Source organism: Camelus dromedarius, chromosome 6 (genome assembly GCF_036321535.1).
Source record: "Camelus dromedarius isolate mCamDro1 chromosome 6, mCamDro1.pat, whole genome shotgun sequence".
NCBI lineage: Eukaryota > Metazoa > Chordata > Mammalia > Artiodactyla > Camelidae > Camelus > Camelus dromedarius.
This window is the reverse complement of record NC_087441.1, coordinates 50,890,072-50,904,014: the sequence shown is the minus strand read 5'-3', so window position 1 is coordinate 50,904,014 and position 13,943 is coordinate 50,890,072. Positions and strand designations below refer to the sequence as shown.

General features: G+C 37.9%; 1 long non-coding RNA gene across 1 annotated transcript in view; it reads left to right on the top strand.

Moving 5' to 3' along the window:
* Positions 1 to 13,943, top strand: part of LOC116154359 (uncharacterized) — a 305,717-nt gene that overhangs the window by 45,384 nt on the left and 246,390 nt on the right. The window contains exon 5 of the long non-coding RNA XR_004138226.2: positions 13,755 to 13,859. This is a non-coding gene — a long non-coding RNA (uncharacterized LOC116154359). The remainder of the gene's footprint in view (positions 1 to 13,754; positions 13,860 to 13,943) is intronic.

Genomic DNA, 13,943 nt, shown 5'->3' with positions numbered 1-13,943 from the left:
GACCTGTGAAAGACAGATAAAAATAAAGTCACAGCCTCAACGGGGAACAACGTACGTTTGAGAGAGGGCCACTTGAGTAGGGCCAGCTGTTACAGCTTGTAGACAATAAATATTCCAGGCTGCATAATAGAAAACGGAAAACAGAAAAGACTAATGCACATCAGGGCCAGCCTCATCCCACCAGACGACTTTACCCTCTGCTGACCGGAGGTCCCCTTGTGGCTGCGTGCCCTGTAGCATTTGGGACTAAGAGGAGGCTGCGTATTCTGAAGAGGGAGGTGCCAACAAGTCACCTATGGTGAGTATTTCTCGATACAGCCTTTTTTAGTATCTTTAAAAACTGCTTTGTATACGCCAGGACCGAGAGAGTGATATATCTAAGACTTACAGGAGATTACCATCTAACAAGTATGTTAAACCAAAGAGAGTTCTTCAGTCTGGTGGGTGACTTAAGGCAATGATAGCGAGTGGAGGATGGAGGGCCAGCTCAATCTGGGAAGTTTAGGGAAGCATTTTCAAATAAATAGCATTAAATGGAGCATAATTTTCTAACCTATAGTATCAGCTGAGCTTTGTTCCACAAGCGTCTATTCAGTACTTGTTATGTTTCAGATATTGTATTAGGTGCTGAATATAAAGATTAATAATATATAGTTGGCCTTGTCTACAGAAAGGTTTCTCAGCCTCAGCACTATCGACATTTTGGACCAGGTATTTCTTCCTAGTGGGAGGCTGTTCTGTACATGGTGAAATGTTTAGCAGCATCACTCACTAAATACTAGTAGCATCCTTCTGCCAGTAGTGACAAGCCAGTGTCTCCAGACATTTCCACATGTGCCCTGGCTGGGGGTGTGAGGGTGCAAAATCACTTCAGGGTCAAACCACTGCCTTAAAGAAATGTAAATCTAGTGGGAGACACTGAGAAGTTAATAGATAATTTAATGTTTATTTCTTTTGTTTTTTTTTAAGGGGGGTAGGTAATTAGGTTTATTTTTATTTTTTAAAGGAGGTACTGGGGATTGAACCCAGGACCTGATGCATGCTAAGCATGCACTCTGCCACTTGAGCTATACCCTCCCCACTCCAGATAATTTAAACAGTGCAAAAACGTATGGTGAATAGGAACTGCAGACAAGCTGGGGGAATGCAAACATGCTTTGGGAACAAAGAAGAGAGATACTTGGATGAGTTTTAGGTCTAGAATGGCATGTGGATAGGGTTATTGGTGGAGTCTGAATTGCTTTTGAAGTTTAAGTGGAATTTAGCTTCTTCATAAGTGAGAGTCTATGTGTAGCAAGAAATACATGAAGTCTGAAATTAGGCTGTCTGGGTTCAAATCCGAGCTCCACCATTACTCGCAGGGTGCGTTTGGATAAATTACTTTTTCCCCTAATATTCCCTCAGGGGAAAACCAGAGTACCTCCTGCAAAGGTTGTTGTACAAATAGAATCAGGGAACCATGTGACATGCTTAGCCCAATGCCTGTGTGTTATAAGCATTCAATGGATACTGGATATCCATTAGTATTGTTGTGGTTGTTGTTATTGTTTATAGTCTTGCAGAAATTCCCTCAGTAGGTTTATTATCAAAGGATATCATGTCCCCAACCTCAGAGTACACAGTCCCTTTTGGGGGTGTTCCTGGAGTGTGCTCAGGTTTTCAGCTGCCTGAGTTTTCCAACAGGAAAGTCATTTAGGAAGGAGAATTTGCCACCGACTCCAGCTGAGAATTTTGGCTACAGGGAAGACTCCTGTGAGAGTCACTGGGGAGGCTTCAGATGTTCATTAAAAATATATGTACTGTCTTGTTTTCTTACATTTCCTAAAATAGATTATAGGAATGTTTTAAGGAATCTGAAAATTGCTAAAGAAGGCCTGAATGTTAAGTTGAAAGGAGAAATTCAGAGACTCAGTAAGTACATTTACCAGATGACACTTAACCATACGAGATCTTCAGGACCTTCTAATCACTGAGCCAGACAAAATCTACTTTGTACTCACTTACCACAAACAAGCCTTTTGAGTATTTCTGGTTTTGTGGCTTTTTAGCCGAAATGTGGCCAATTACTGTTTAAGTGACCAGAGGAAATCTATCTTCCTTTTGTGGCTCAGATCTATGAATTACAGTGTTTTAATAATATGTAAAATATCTGGAAAACTAGGTATTTTATGTCACTGAGTAACATGAAAAAATGTATAACTATAAACAAGTGACATGGTGTCTTACATATATAAGGTCTAGATATACATACCAGCATGCCCTGTGGGATTCGTGGATTTTCACAGCAAGCAGTTTTATACCCAAGAATTACTCCCTTTCATTGTCTATTTATCTACTGTTTTGTTGCTCTCTGTAGTAGTAAAGTAGATTTTTTTCCTAACAAATGGCATGCCTTTATTAAATATGATTGATCCAGTATGGAAATGATCTTTATCAGTTTGCATGTGATTCTCATTGGTGACATCTGGCAGTCAATGACCCTGAAAGATTGAACATTTTGTAGTGGATCACTCCTGTTTATCTCCTGGTCTAACTAAGCACCTGGAAGAGCTATATTATTTTAATGACAGGAGGCAGACCCGTTAATTAAATAGTTGGGATATTAGCAATATTATCCTATGGTATGACAAACAGGATTGTCCAAAAATAACCCTGGAGAATCATGAGGGGCTGCATGCAAACTCAGCTTCTATGGTTACTTGTCTAAGGGAGTGATGACTTCATATCCCCAGCTGGAAGGGCTGCAACTTCTTACAAGCTCAAGGTCCCCAGATGCAGGCTTTCCTAGACAACTCTTATACACAGCTGACAAACCCAGATTCCCTAGCTTTAGGCTTGTACTGTTCAATATAGCAACCATCAGCCACATATGGCTGCAAAGTACTTGGAATGAGGAAGGTCTGAATTGAGATTGCTGAAAGCATAAAATGCCCACTGTATTTCAAAGTCTTTGCATGAAAAAAATGTAAAATATCTCAGTAACAATTTATTTTCCATTAGTTGTATGCCAAAATTATATTTTGGATATATCAAATTAAAGAAAATAGACATTAATCATACTCATTTTAAAAAATATGACCACTTGAAAATTTAAATTTATATTATGTAGCATGCATTAAATTCTTTTGGATGGTGGTGCTCTAGGCAACCTGTATATTCTCCCACCAATGCTATTGCTCTCACCTTGTCCTAGAAGAAGGACCTACAGTGCATGCTCTGCAGAGACCTTAGTGTTGGCACATCTGTCTGAGTGAGATTCATACCTTCTCTTGTATTGACTTTTGTGGGTCAACTTGATCTTTTCAAAGTTTCCTCCCCCCCAACCTCATTTATTTTCATCTTTTATAAAAAATATAGATCTAGGATAGCCTTTATTCTAGGGTCAGTTTAGCTCTACTTCTGAGATGTGTCCCTTCTGGGATCTTACGAATGCTCTGGATAGTCAAAAAAAGCTTCTTCACACCAATTGGGTGGAATTAGAATTCTCCCAGCCCTATATGAGCCTTGGGATTGTTTTTTGCTTTTATCCTGTCTTTGTCTAGTCTTACCTTATCCGTGCACAGCTTATTGTCAGCCGCTGACTCAAGGGATCCCTATGCAGATTTCGGGATCTCTTTTTCTGCATATCTTCTTTCTTAATGGTAGCTTGTCCCACAAATTCCAGCCATTTCAGTCTCCTCAAACTCTATTTTCTAGTTCCTTAAGTCAATGCGACATCCATGCTCTGTTTGGTTAACCCTTTCCTGTGTTCTAGTCTTGAAAATGGTTCCTTCTGGAAAGCCTTGGCAATAATAGGCCCTACCTCATTTGTTTTTCTTTTCTTAGGGATCACAGTTGTGTGCTGCCTTTATTCTAATGTCTTAAAACAGTTGTTTCATATCATTTGTCCAGTCTTCTAGTTGTTTATGGTGGTGGGGCAAGTTCATTACCTAGTCCATTATGGTAGGAGCAGAAGTTCAATTTAAGAATTTTAATTTACAAAACCACAATCAGATATCACTTCACTCCTGTCAAAATGGTGATCATCAAAAAGAACACAAATGCTGGCAAGGATGTGGAGAAAAGGTAACCCTCATATATTGTTGGTGGGAATGTAAATTGGTGCAGCCACTATGGAAAACAGTATAGAGGTTGCTCAAAAAACTAAAAACAGAACTACCATATGACCCAGCAATTCCATTCTTGAGTATATATATGAGAAAAACAAAAATACTACTACATTCACACCAATGTTCATAGCAGCATTATTTACAGTTGCCAAGATATGGAAGCAATTTGTCAATGAACAGATGAGTTCTCTCTATATACACCACATCTTCTTGATCCATATAAATATACAATGGAATACTACTCAGCCATAAAAAGAACAAAATTTTGCCATTTGCAGCAATATGGATGGACTTGGAGGGTAAGTGAAATATGTCAGACAAAGAAAGACAAATACTGTATGATTATCACTTATATGTGGAATCAAAAGAATACAACAAACCAGTGAATATAACAAAAAAGAAGCAGACTCATAGATATAGAGAACAAAACTAGTGGTTAATAGTGGGGAGAAGTCAGGGAGGGGCAGGATAGGGGTAAGGAAGTGGGAGGTACAAACTACTGGGGGTAAGATAGGCCACACGGATGTATTGTACCACACAAAGAATATATGCCAATATTTTGTAATAACTGTAAATGGAGTGTGAGCTTTAAAATTGCATAAAAATTAAAAATTAAAAAGAATTTTACTTTAGTATTTCCTTGTCGATTGTTAGCTATCTATTCTTTTGTTTTTCTTTAGTAGTTACTGTACATCCTACAACATACATCCTTGACTTAGAAAGTGTAGTGTAAATGTATTGTTCCTGGGCAATGCAAGAAATTTAGAACATTTCATTTATGTTTAGCCTCACCTAAACTTCTGTGCTATTTTTGTCCTCTATTTTCTGTCTTCTCTCTCCATATACATGTATAGTTGACATCAAGATAGAATTTTTGTTTAATACAACTGATTTTATTTACTCTTACATATATATTTATCCTTTCCATTAGTCCTCATTCCTTAATTCCTTTTGTCATTTCTATGCTTCCATCTATGACGGTGGTTCTTCTGTCTGAAAGCCCTGTGTTGGTGTCTTTTTAATATAGGTCTACTGGAGCATAATTCTCTCAGCTTTTATTTATTTGGACATATTTTTAGTTCCCCTGCTTTTTTGAGTAAATCTTTGGCTGGATATAGAAGTCTAGTTTGGCAGTTATTTTCTTTCAATATTTTAAAGTATTTTTGGCTTCTACTTTTTTTGTTGTGAAGTCAGCTTTCAATCTTACTATTGATTCTTTGGAGGTAATCTGTCCTGTTCTCTCGTTTTTAAGATTGGATATATGTCTTTTATTTTTGACAGTTTTGCTCTGGTATGTCTAGATGTGCCTTTCATTTATTCTGCTTGGGAAAGACAGTGCATCTTACATCTGTGGCTTAGTATTTTTTCCTTAGTTTTAGAAAGTTATTGGTCATTAGCTGTAGAAATATTGCTTTTGCTCTATTTCTCACTCCTTTTGTGCTGAAACTTCAAGGTATGTTAGCCAAGGTTTCACCAAGCCCCAAATGTTTCTTAAGCAGTGTTCTACATTTTCTGTATTTCTTTTCCTTTTTCTTCATGAATCTGGTGTTTTCTTCTGACCTTTAATGTCTTCTATTGTGAACCACCATTTGTAGAGACAATTTGAGGCTTAGAATGAGGATTCTTAGGGAATTTACTTTTATTTCTGGTAGGCAGTTAGGGTAGGTGGATCACTTTAATCTAAACAGAGATTGAGCTGATTTGAAGCTGGAATTTAGCCTTTGTGAACATTCACTTTAGACATAGGCTGTAGTCATTTGGTTTTTCCAAATGGAGGCTGTCAGTGTTTTAACCTGTGTTCCTTCTCCTTGGTACACCCTGGAAATAATTTTTTAATTCCCATTTTTTATTGAAATGTAGTTATTTTACAATGTTAGTTTCATGTGCACAGCAAAGCGATTCAATTATACATATATAAACATATATATGTATATTTTCAGATTCTTTTCCATTATATGTTATTACAAGAAATTGAATATAGTTCCCTGTGCTATACAGCACACCTTTGTTGTTTATCTATTTTATATATAGTAATGTGTAGTTATTAATTCCAAATTCCTAATCTATTTTTCCTACTCTATTTCCTCACTGGTAGCCACAGTTTGTTTTTTATGGCCCTGGACATAATTTTTGTCACCCAAACTCTGTGAAACTGCTGACTTCCCTGCTAAGCTTCTCAGCTCCCAGCCAGAGCTTCCAAGCTGGCTAATGCCTCCAGGTTAAGAGAGGTTTCCAACATTCCCCTCACCTTTCCGAGCTTCCCTTATTTCTGGAGTCACGTTCCCTTAGGTGATTACTTTGGTAGCTCTCCAGTGTCTTCAGAGAGATAATGTTCATACCTATTCCTGCTCTTGAGGTTACTCTTAGTGATGTATCAGTCCTGAATAACTAGTTCATCATTGGCTGGAAAAGATGATTCCTCATGGTCTGGAATTAGAAGGGTAAAGTATAGAATATGTCCTTCTCATCAGCCAGAAAGTGTGCTCCCTGAGGACTGTGTCCTGCGTTTCAGCTCTGCTGGATTGTTATCAGTTGTTCAGATTGGCCGTACTGTCCTGCCTCAGAGCCATTGCATCTGTTGTTTTCTCTACCTGGAATGCTCTGTTGCCTCTCTTCATTTAACACACTCGCACCCATTTTGCAGGTCTCAGTTTAAACAATGTGTCACAGAGAAGCCTTCCTTCACCTCTTAGGCTAGGTTAGATTCCCCTGTACTTTTCCTCCAGTAATTTGCACACTCAGAATGATTAAATTAATTATAATTTAATGTCTGTCTGACCCAGAGAGAGATTAGGTCTGCTTCCTCAGACTGTGCTAGCACGATGCCTGTCACGTAGTAGAAGCTCTCAAGATAAATGAAATCTGTGCTGGCATGCTTTAAGCTAGATTAATATTTCCCAAAATATGTTCCAGGAAAAAGGGGTTCCAAGGTCAGATAGCTTTTGGCATCGCTTCAAAGTATATCTGCCTTTAAGAAAATCACAATGGGCTTTAACATATTAAAAGAATCTTAGAAATTTCATAGTAAATAAATCTGTTTAACTTTGCTTAGTCCTCAGTTTAACCCTTTAAAAAATAAACCTGAATATTTATTCTGTAGAATGCATTTCAAAAATAATTTGGTTAGATACTTTCTAGAAATGGAAACTCAGAGAGTCATTAGGTTTTAGGAAAAATAAACTTCTTCCAAAAGGGGTGGATGTATTGCAAATTCTGGATGAGTGATGTCAAAATCAAAGAGGCTTAAAGGGCAACTGCATTATAGCAATATTTACAGGACTGGAGTTGAGCTGACACGGACAAAAGATTTCTTACCTCCAGTTTATTACAGTCTGTCTATATAGCTCCACAAGTGGCATGAAACAGGGAGATTTCAGACACTGAGCTCAAGAGACTGTCGTCATGAGCTACAGTGCTCTATGTTGAAGTGACTCAGTCGCACATGATTCTTCTGCAGTCCGATCAAGCCAATATGTGGCACTTCCCAGATTTGTGCTGACAGTTAACTAGTTCTCATGCATCAGAGATGAATGATATGAGACGTGAAATCAGATGGAAGTGACATTTCAGCTGATAAATAAAAATTTTCAGAGAATTCCCAGTGGCTAACTGTAAATTGAAAAGTTACTTTCATCATTAAGTGATTAATAACTAATTTACATTTATCCCTATTGGCTTTCTCTCTTCTCCTGCTCTTCCTCTGGCTCCTTCCTTTATTTAATATATTTGGAAATAATCACTAGAAATACACCATAATTAGACTCCACATCTGTATAACTGTTCCTTCCCTAGCCCTTCAGCTATTTTCCTTCTGCTTCAAAATGTACTTGCCCCTTCAGATTCTATGCTAAATCTCCTCTCCTGCCCTCTGCTTCCTTCTCCTATTTCATTTGTCCTTGTCCCTCTCAACCCTCATGGTTCTTTTCCTCTTTATCAGAAAGATATGGTGAACTCTTTTCAGAAATGGTGGTAACTTTAACTCATAATGGAATTGTGGGAGATTTAAAAATGACGTGGGGCACAGGACAGCAAAATCAAGGTGAACGCCAATGAAAAGGATAATAGAATTCATCTCAGCCTCACACTTTTTCCACTAGCTCCCATTTGCCATAGAATATATCCTTTAGAATTCTCAATTATATCTTGCTTCAGGATGTCAGACATGCTTTTCTTCACTGTCACCCAATACTTGCTGGCTGTTGACTTGACCAGACTTCATTTCTGTCAAGTATTGTTACACAGAGCTTGAGACACAGAGATCCACACTGGATGGATCCCATCTCCACCTGGATGGATGAATCTCAAATCTACAGTTCTTCACCCATGACAACTGGACTTCTATCTAAACTATCTTTTGGACACGTTCTAATGATTATTCCCATAGCATCTCAAATTCATTATGTTCAGACCTTAACTAGACATCCATAATACTTGGTATATGACAGGAACTCAAAAAAATTCTGGTTCTCAAAAATAAAAAAAAATTCTGGTTCTCTTTCTTCTTGAACCAAATGTGCCTGTTCTCATGATTTCATTATTTTTTGTAAACAATACTATATTGCTGGCCAACTTGACAATCCAGCATCTCCTTCTAGGTTCTATTTTTCTCCCCATTGTTTCTTTCAACAGCTACTTAATGGACTCCTATGTCTTTAAGAAACTATGTTGGGGTATAATAATTAGGAGGACATGGTTACATTCTTCATAAACTTGTAGACTAGTGTAGAGCTAGGGAGAGAAAGGAGTAATGAAGTAACAGGTACAGAGGTAAGTGTAGGGTAGTAGGAGCACAGAAGAGGGTACTAACCCAGCTTGGGGGGAGTCATAGAAGATTCTCCAGAGGAGATGACAAGTATACTGGGTTATGAAACACAAGTTTCATACCCGAGAGAAAGTGAGGAAGGTGAATGGAGACAGGAAGAGCTTTTCTGGAAGTGGAAGTAAATGTGTGAAGTGAACATGTTCCACTCTGCTTTAAGAGGGGCAGAGGTAGGAGAGATAAACAAGGGAGTTCATAGGTAACATGGTCCTTGTGTACCAAGTTAAAGGGTACATCTTGAGGGCAGAGTTCCAATAGTGGTTGATATTCGACAGAGCTGTGTGACTGGTTCTGGCCAACTGGCTGTAAAGGAGGGTGACCATGAAAAGCCATTGATTGTGATGCTTTCCAGACTTTCCTTCCCTGCCATCTCTGGTGGAGAAATAGGCTCTTTTAGCAGGTTTAGTTATAGGAAAGTGGAGACCCCACTGGCCTGCGTTGTTGAATCAACATAAAAATATCAGTTACCCTGGAGAGTTGTTCAGACTTAGAGCAGACAGCCCTGCTGAGATTTTGGTGTCATTTCTTATCACAGAAGAATATTGGTTGTCTTGATGGATATTTATTCATAGAAAATCTTCCCTTATACCCAATCTAAAGTTGCTGTCCCTTTCTCAACCTTCGTCACGTACTTTACAGTGATCATCACCACATAAAATTATCTTTCATTCACTTATTGCATATATTTCTTTTCCAGAATATGAACTCTTCAAAGCAAAGATTTGTTTCTCTTGTTCACCTTTGTATTCCAGAGTCTAGGCCAATGCCTGGTACGTAACTTGGAAAGTACTATTTTGATCTGAGGATGATGGTTTTGCAGAAAAAGTGAGCAAAGGGCACAAGACTCACTCAACCATTTTGTGAGCTACTTATCGAAAGAGAGATTTGATTTTATTTCTTATGTATTATACACGTTGGAAGGAGCTAGTGGAAGGTATTGTATAGATGATTTCAGTCAGAGAAAGAGGCCTGAGCACCTACTGGGGTGTGAAGATGACAATGAGGGAGCTCAGAATTCAATTAACTTGAGTCATTGCTGTTGTCATTACTGATTTCACATCATGTGATAGTAGTAACTTATGGTGGCAGATTTGGGGACTTCCTCCTGTGTTTTATGGTTTGTGTGTGTGTCTTGCAGATGACCCTTTTGTTATTTGTTTCAGACAAGTACATTTTCATTCCTGATCTCTGTTACTGCTAGGACTTCTGCCCCTATTGCTCTTACTGATTTTCCCAAATTAAGGTATAAAGTTACCATGACAGATAGCAATGCCTTGTATCTGGAGACTAGATGATGCTAAATAAAGAAATGTCCTAGTTTCTGACTCGTGAACCACGAGTTCTGGAGCAAAATATGAGGTCACTAGGCAAAACAAATTAGTGGCATACTGATGGCTACTAAGACAACACAATGAATGCTCAGGGAAACAATAAGTCTATAGGAAATATTAAGATTTAGCCATTCAAGTCTGAAAAACCTGGAGTTCTCTTACTGGTGTATTGGCAGGGATTTTAAAGTATTTTGCTGGCTTTTCTTGCTGAACTTGAATTCTTGCTGGTAATAAATTATTGAGTCACATGGTTTGACTTTTGTCTCTTTCACTTGGCTGGGTGAACTTGATCAAATTTCTGAATTTTATCAATGTCTATAGTTATAAAATGAGGACTAATAAATTGTTACACTAAGTTGTGGTGATAATTAAATGACTTGAAGTCATAAAAGGCTTACCAAAGACCTGGACTAAATGATATTGCAGTTGCTTTGGGGATAATATATTTGAAATATTACCCAGTGTTTTTTCTCTTCTCAGTGATCTAATGGGTTTCTTCCATGGGAAGGTAAATGAGAGGGTCAATGATACATGGTTTGGTCTCTTCTTATCTCTTTCTGTCAGACAGAAAGAAGAAGTAGAGAATTTTTCTGGTGCTGGTCGGAGGAGTATAGTCTATTAGATTTTTGTTCACGTATATTCACCTGCCTCTTTCTCATCTCCATGGCTGGAGTATACATTGCTACCTCATTCATGTTGGATTTGGTCATGTGACTTGTTTTGGCCTCATAGTAGGTGGAAAGTATTTGGCTATTGCAAAGGCTAATAGATGTGACATAAGCACAAGCTTGAAATGTGTTCATGTGGTTGAGCTTGTCCTCTTGCAACCTCTGCCATGGTCAGGAGAATGTGACTGGCTAGTCCACTGGACCAGCGAAGGTGAGAAATAGAGAATCTGATTTGGATCTATCCTTCAGCTTGCAGCTAAGCCAGTCGAGCCTACCTAGGTTCATCAATCTCCAACTCCTAGCCTGCAGATGTGTGAGTGAAAATATATGACAGTTGTTTTAAGCCAGTTAGTTTTTGAAATGACTTGTTACACAGCATTACTGTGGTAATAGATGACTGGTAAAAAGAGCCAAAGAGAAAGAAGTCATAATGAGAGCAAGGATAAGAGGCAGGGTCTTCACCATTCTTTTCTTTGGGAGAGAAACCCTAGGAATGTGGAGAGACAGGTAAAAATTCTAGGTGTATTTGTGTGAATCCAAAAATTTTCAGACTAATGCTTTACTTTTTCATATATATCCTAGGAAGTTTACAAGCCTCTCAGAGAAATTTTCTTTCTAGTGCAGCATAACATCAATATAGTACAAAAGCAGTAATGTAGCATCAGTGGAAGGAGGTGCAAGTTAGATAGATGGTCCTAAGATTGCTCTTTATGTCACCTTCAGCTTGAATGTGACATGTAAGGTGGTCCAGAATTTCCATACATTCCAAGATGGAACTAGTGGACATGAAAATGCCTAGAGCAAGAATAAAGAGATTTCAGAGTGACAGGAGAATATGACAGAGACAACAGATTTCAGCCACAGGCTTCAGTACAATGGCTACAAGCCAGAAGGTGCTACCCACATATCAGTATATGGTTACCATGGACACCTGGTATCTGTACAGAACTAAGGACATCTTCAATAGTCCAGTGAGAATTGGGAGAAAAGTACAGGAAGAAGTAGCTCCCTACCCCTGCTGACTTGTGTATTCTTATGCTCAACTATATCCCTACACATAACCTTAGGAAAATGAAGAAAACTGAAAATCTTTTTGAAAGAGGTTAAGAACCTGACGGAAGGTATTTCTCTTAAACTGGATGAAACTGTGTTCTCCACTGCCATCATCAGGATTTGAGCTCTAGAGCAAGATAAGGTCAAATTATAGTAGAGTCTTGCTTTTTTGCACACCCTAATGATAGTGTGTATTTTGGCTTCAGTGTAATATTATTAATTATCATCATCATCATCATTCTTTCTTTTGGAAGGATCATCTGATCTAATTCTTCCAGTAAAGCTTGAATCCTCTTAAACACCATTAGAGACAGAACATCAAAACATATACTATCTCATTCCACTCATGTATAGCTACAAATACTAGAAAGGCTCTCCTAATATAGAGCTAAAATTGATCTTCCTGTAGCTCAGATCTACAGGAAGTAGTCTTGTCCTGTCTATCCCGTTGAGCCACACAGAAATTTCTATTCGTCATACACATGACAGATGGACTTATCTCATAGATAGTGAAAGAAAAAAAAAAACTGACTGTAAAATTTGTAATTTGTCCATAGATTTAACCATGTTTCTCATATTTAATTATAGTTCACACATTTTCAGATGAGAGCATCAACATTGAGAACTGCTACGTACTGGAACAAGAGGTTAAAAAATTGTGTACAAAATAAAGGATTGGGGAACATTAGCTTGGCAGAAGTTTATGTAAAAAAGACCTGGGGTTATTTGGTTAAAAGATTGGTATGATATTGAAAGAGCAACCATGCTGCTTTAATGGAGGGCAGTTTCCCACATAACACAAATTCATTATTTCAGTGTTTTCTGTGTTGGTAGTATCATATGGAAATCATCCTACTATCCAGTCTACATCCTTGACTCTTTCCTTTCCTTCATCCTCTGCATCCAATCAAATACCCTGTTCTGTATACTTTTACCGCCTAATAACACTTGAGTCCGTTCCTTCTCTCCAGCCCCACTGCTGCCACCTGAGTTTGCACTATCATTGTTTTTCAGTTTGAAGTCCTACAGCAGCCTTCATGCTGGTCTCTTTCCTCTCAGTTGTTTTCCACATTGAAATGATAATCTTTCTCAAATGTCAGTATGATCTCATCTCTTCATGGTTATTCTAAGGCACATTGAATCTACTCTTACCACAACTAATCCTAATTTCTTCACACCTCTCATGCTCTGAGTTTCTTGCTGTGATTCATGTAATTTTATTGATTAAAGGTATGTATTTCTCATACACGACTTTTTAAACATAAGCCCAATATTCCACTGGGCTCAATCAAAAAAGGTGGTATTCCTCAGTGCTGGGGGCAGATCTAGCTCTACTGGACTTACTAAATTACAAATTAAATGTCGGCCTCAAAGCAGGGCTTGGATAGATTTTTAAAGGCAATTTTGACTACCTGATTTTTGCCTATCCTCCTAGTAAAAATCGATTTCATTGTCATTTGTGTGATAGTGAGATAGTAATGACATTGTTGTTCTTTATCATTTTTATTTTGATCATTTTATATGAGCTAGAAAAATTATAAGCACAATTCTCAGGGAGGGAATTGTCTTAATTTGAAAAAATACTTTGAGAGGTGTTTGGGCCTGAAGGTGAGATCTTTGAGAATCAGACTGAAGCTGGCAGTGAGAATTAAGAAGAGATAGAATTTGCTTTATATAATATAATAAAAAAATTAAAGTTGCAGTTGGGAGGACTGGTTGAAGAGCAAAGATTTCAGAGCTAATTTTTAAAATTTATTCATTATTTATCTTACAGGGAAATGAACTGAAGTTTAGAGAAGTTAAGCCATGGTGGTTAATCACACACACTTCGCACTTGAGTTGAATTCAGGAACCAAAACTTTCTAGCGGTAGGACTTGGGTAAGTTATTTAACTTTTCTACCCTTCAGTTTCATATGTATGAAGTGGGAGTTACAACAGCATTCAAATCATAGGGTTCTTAAG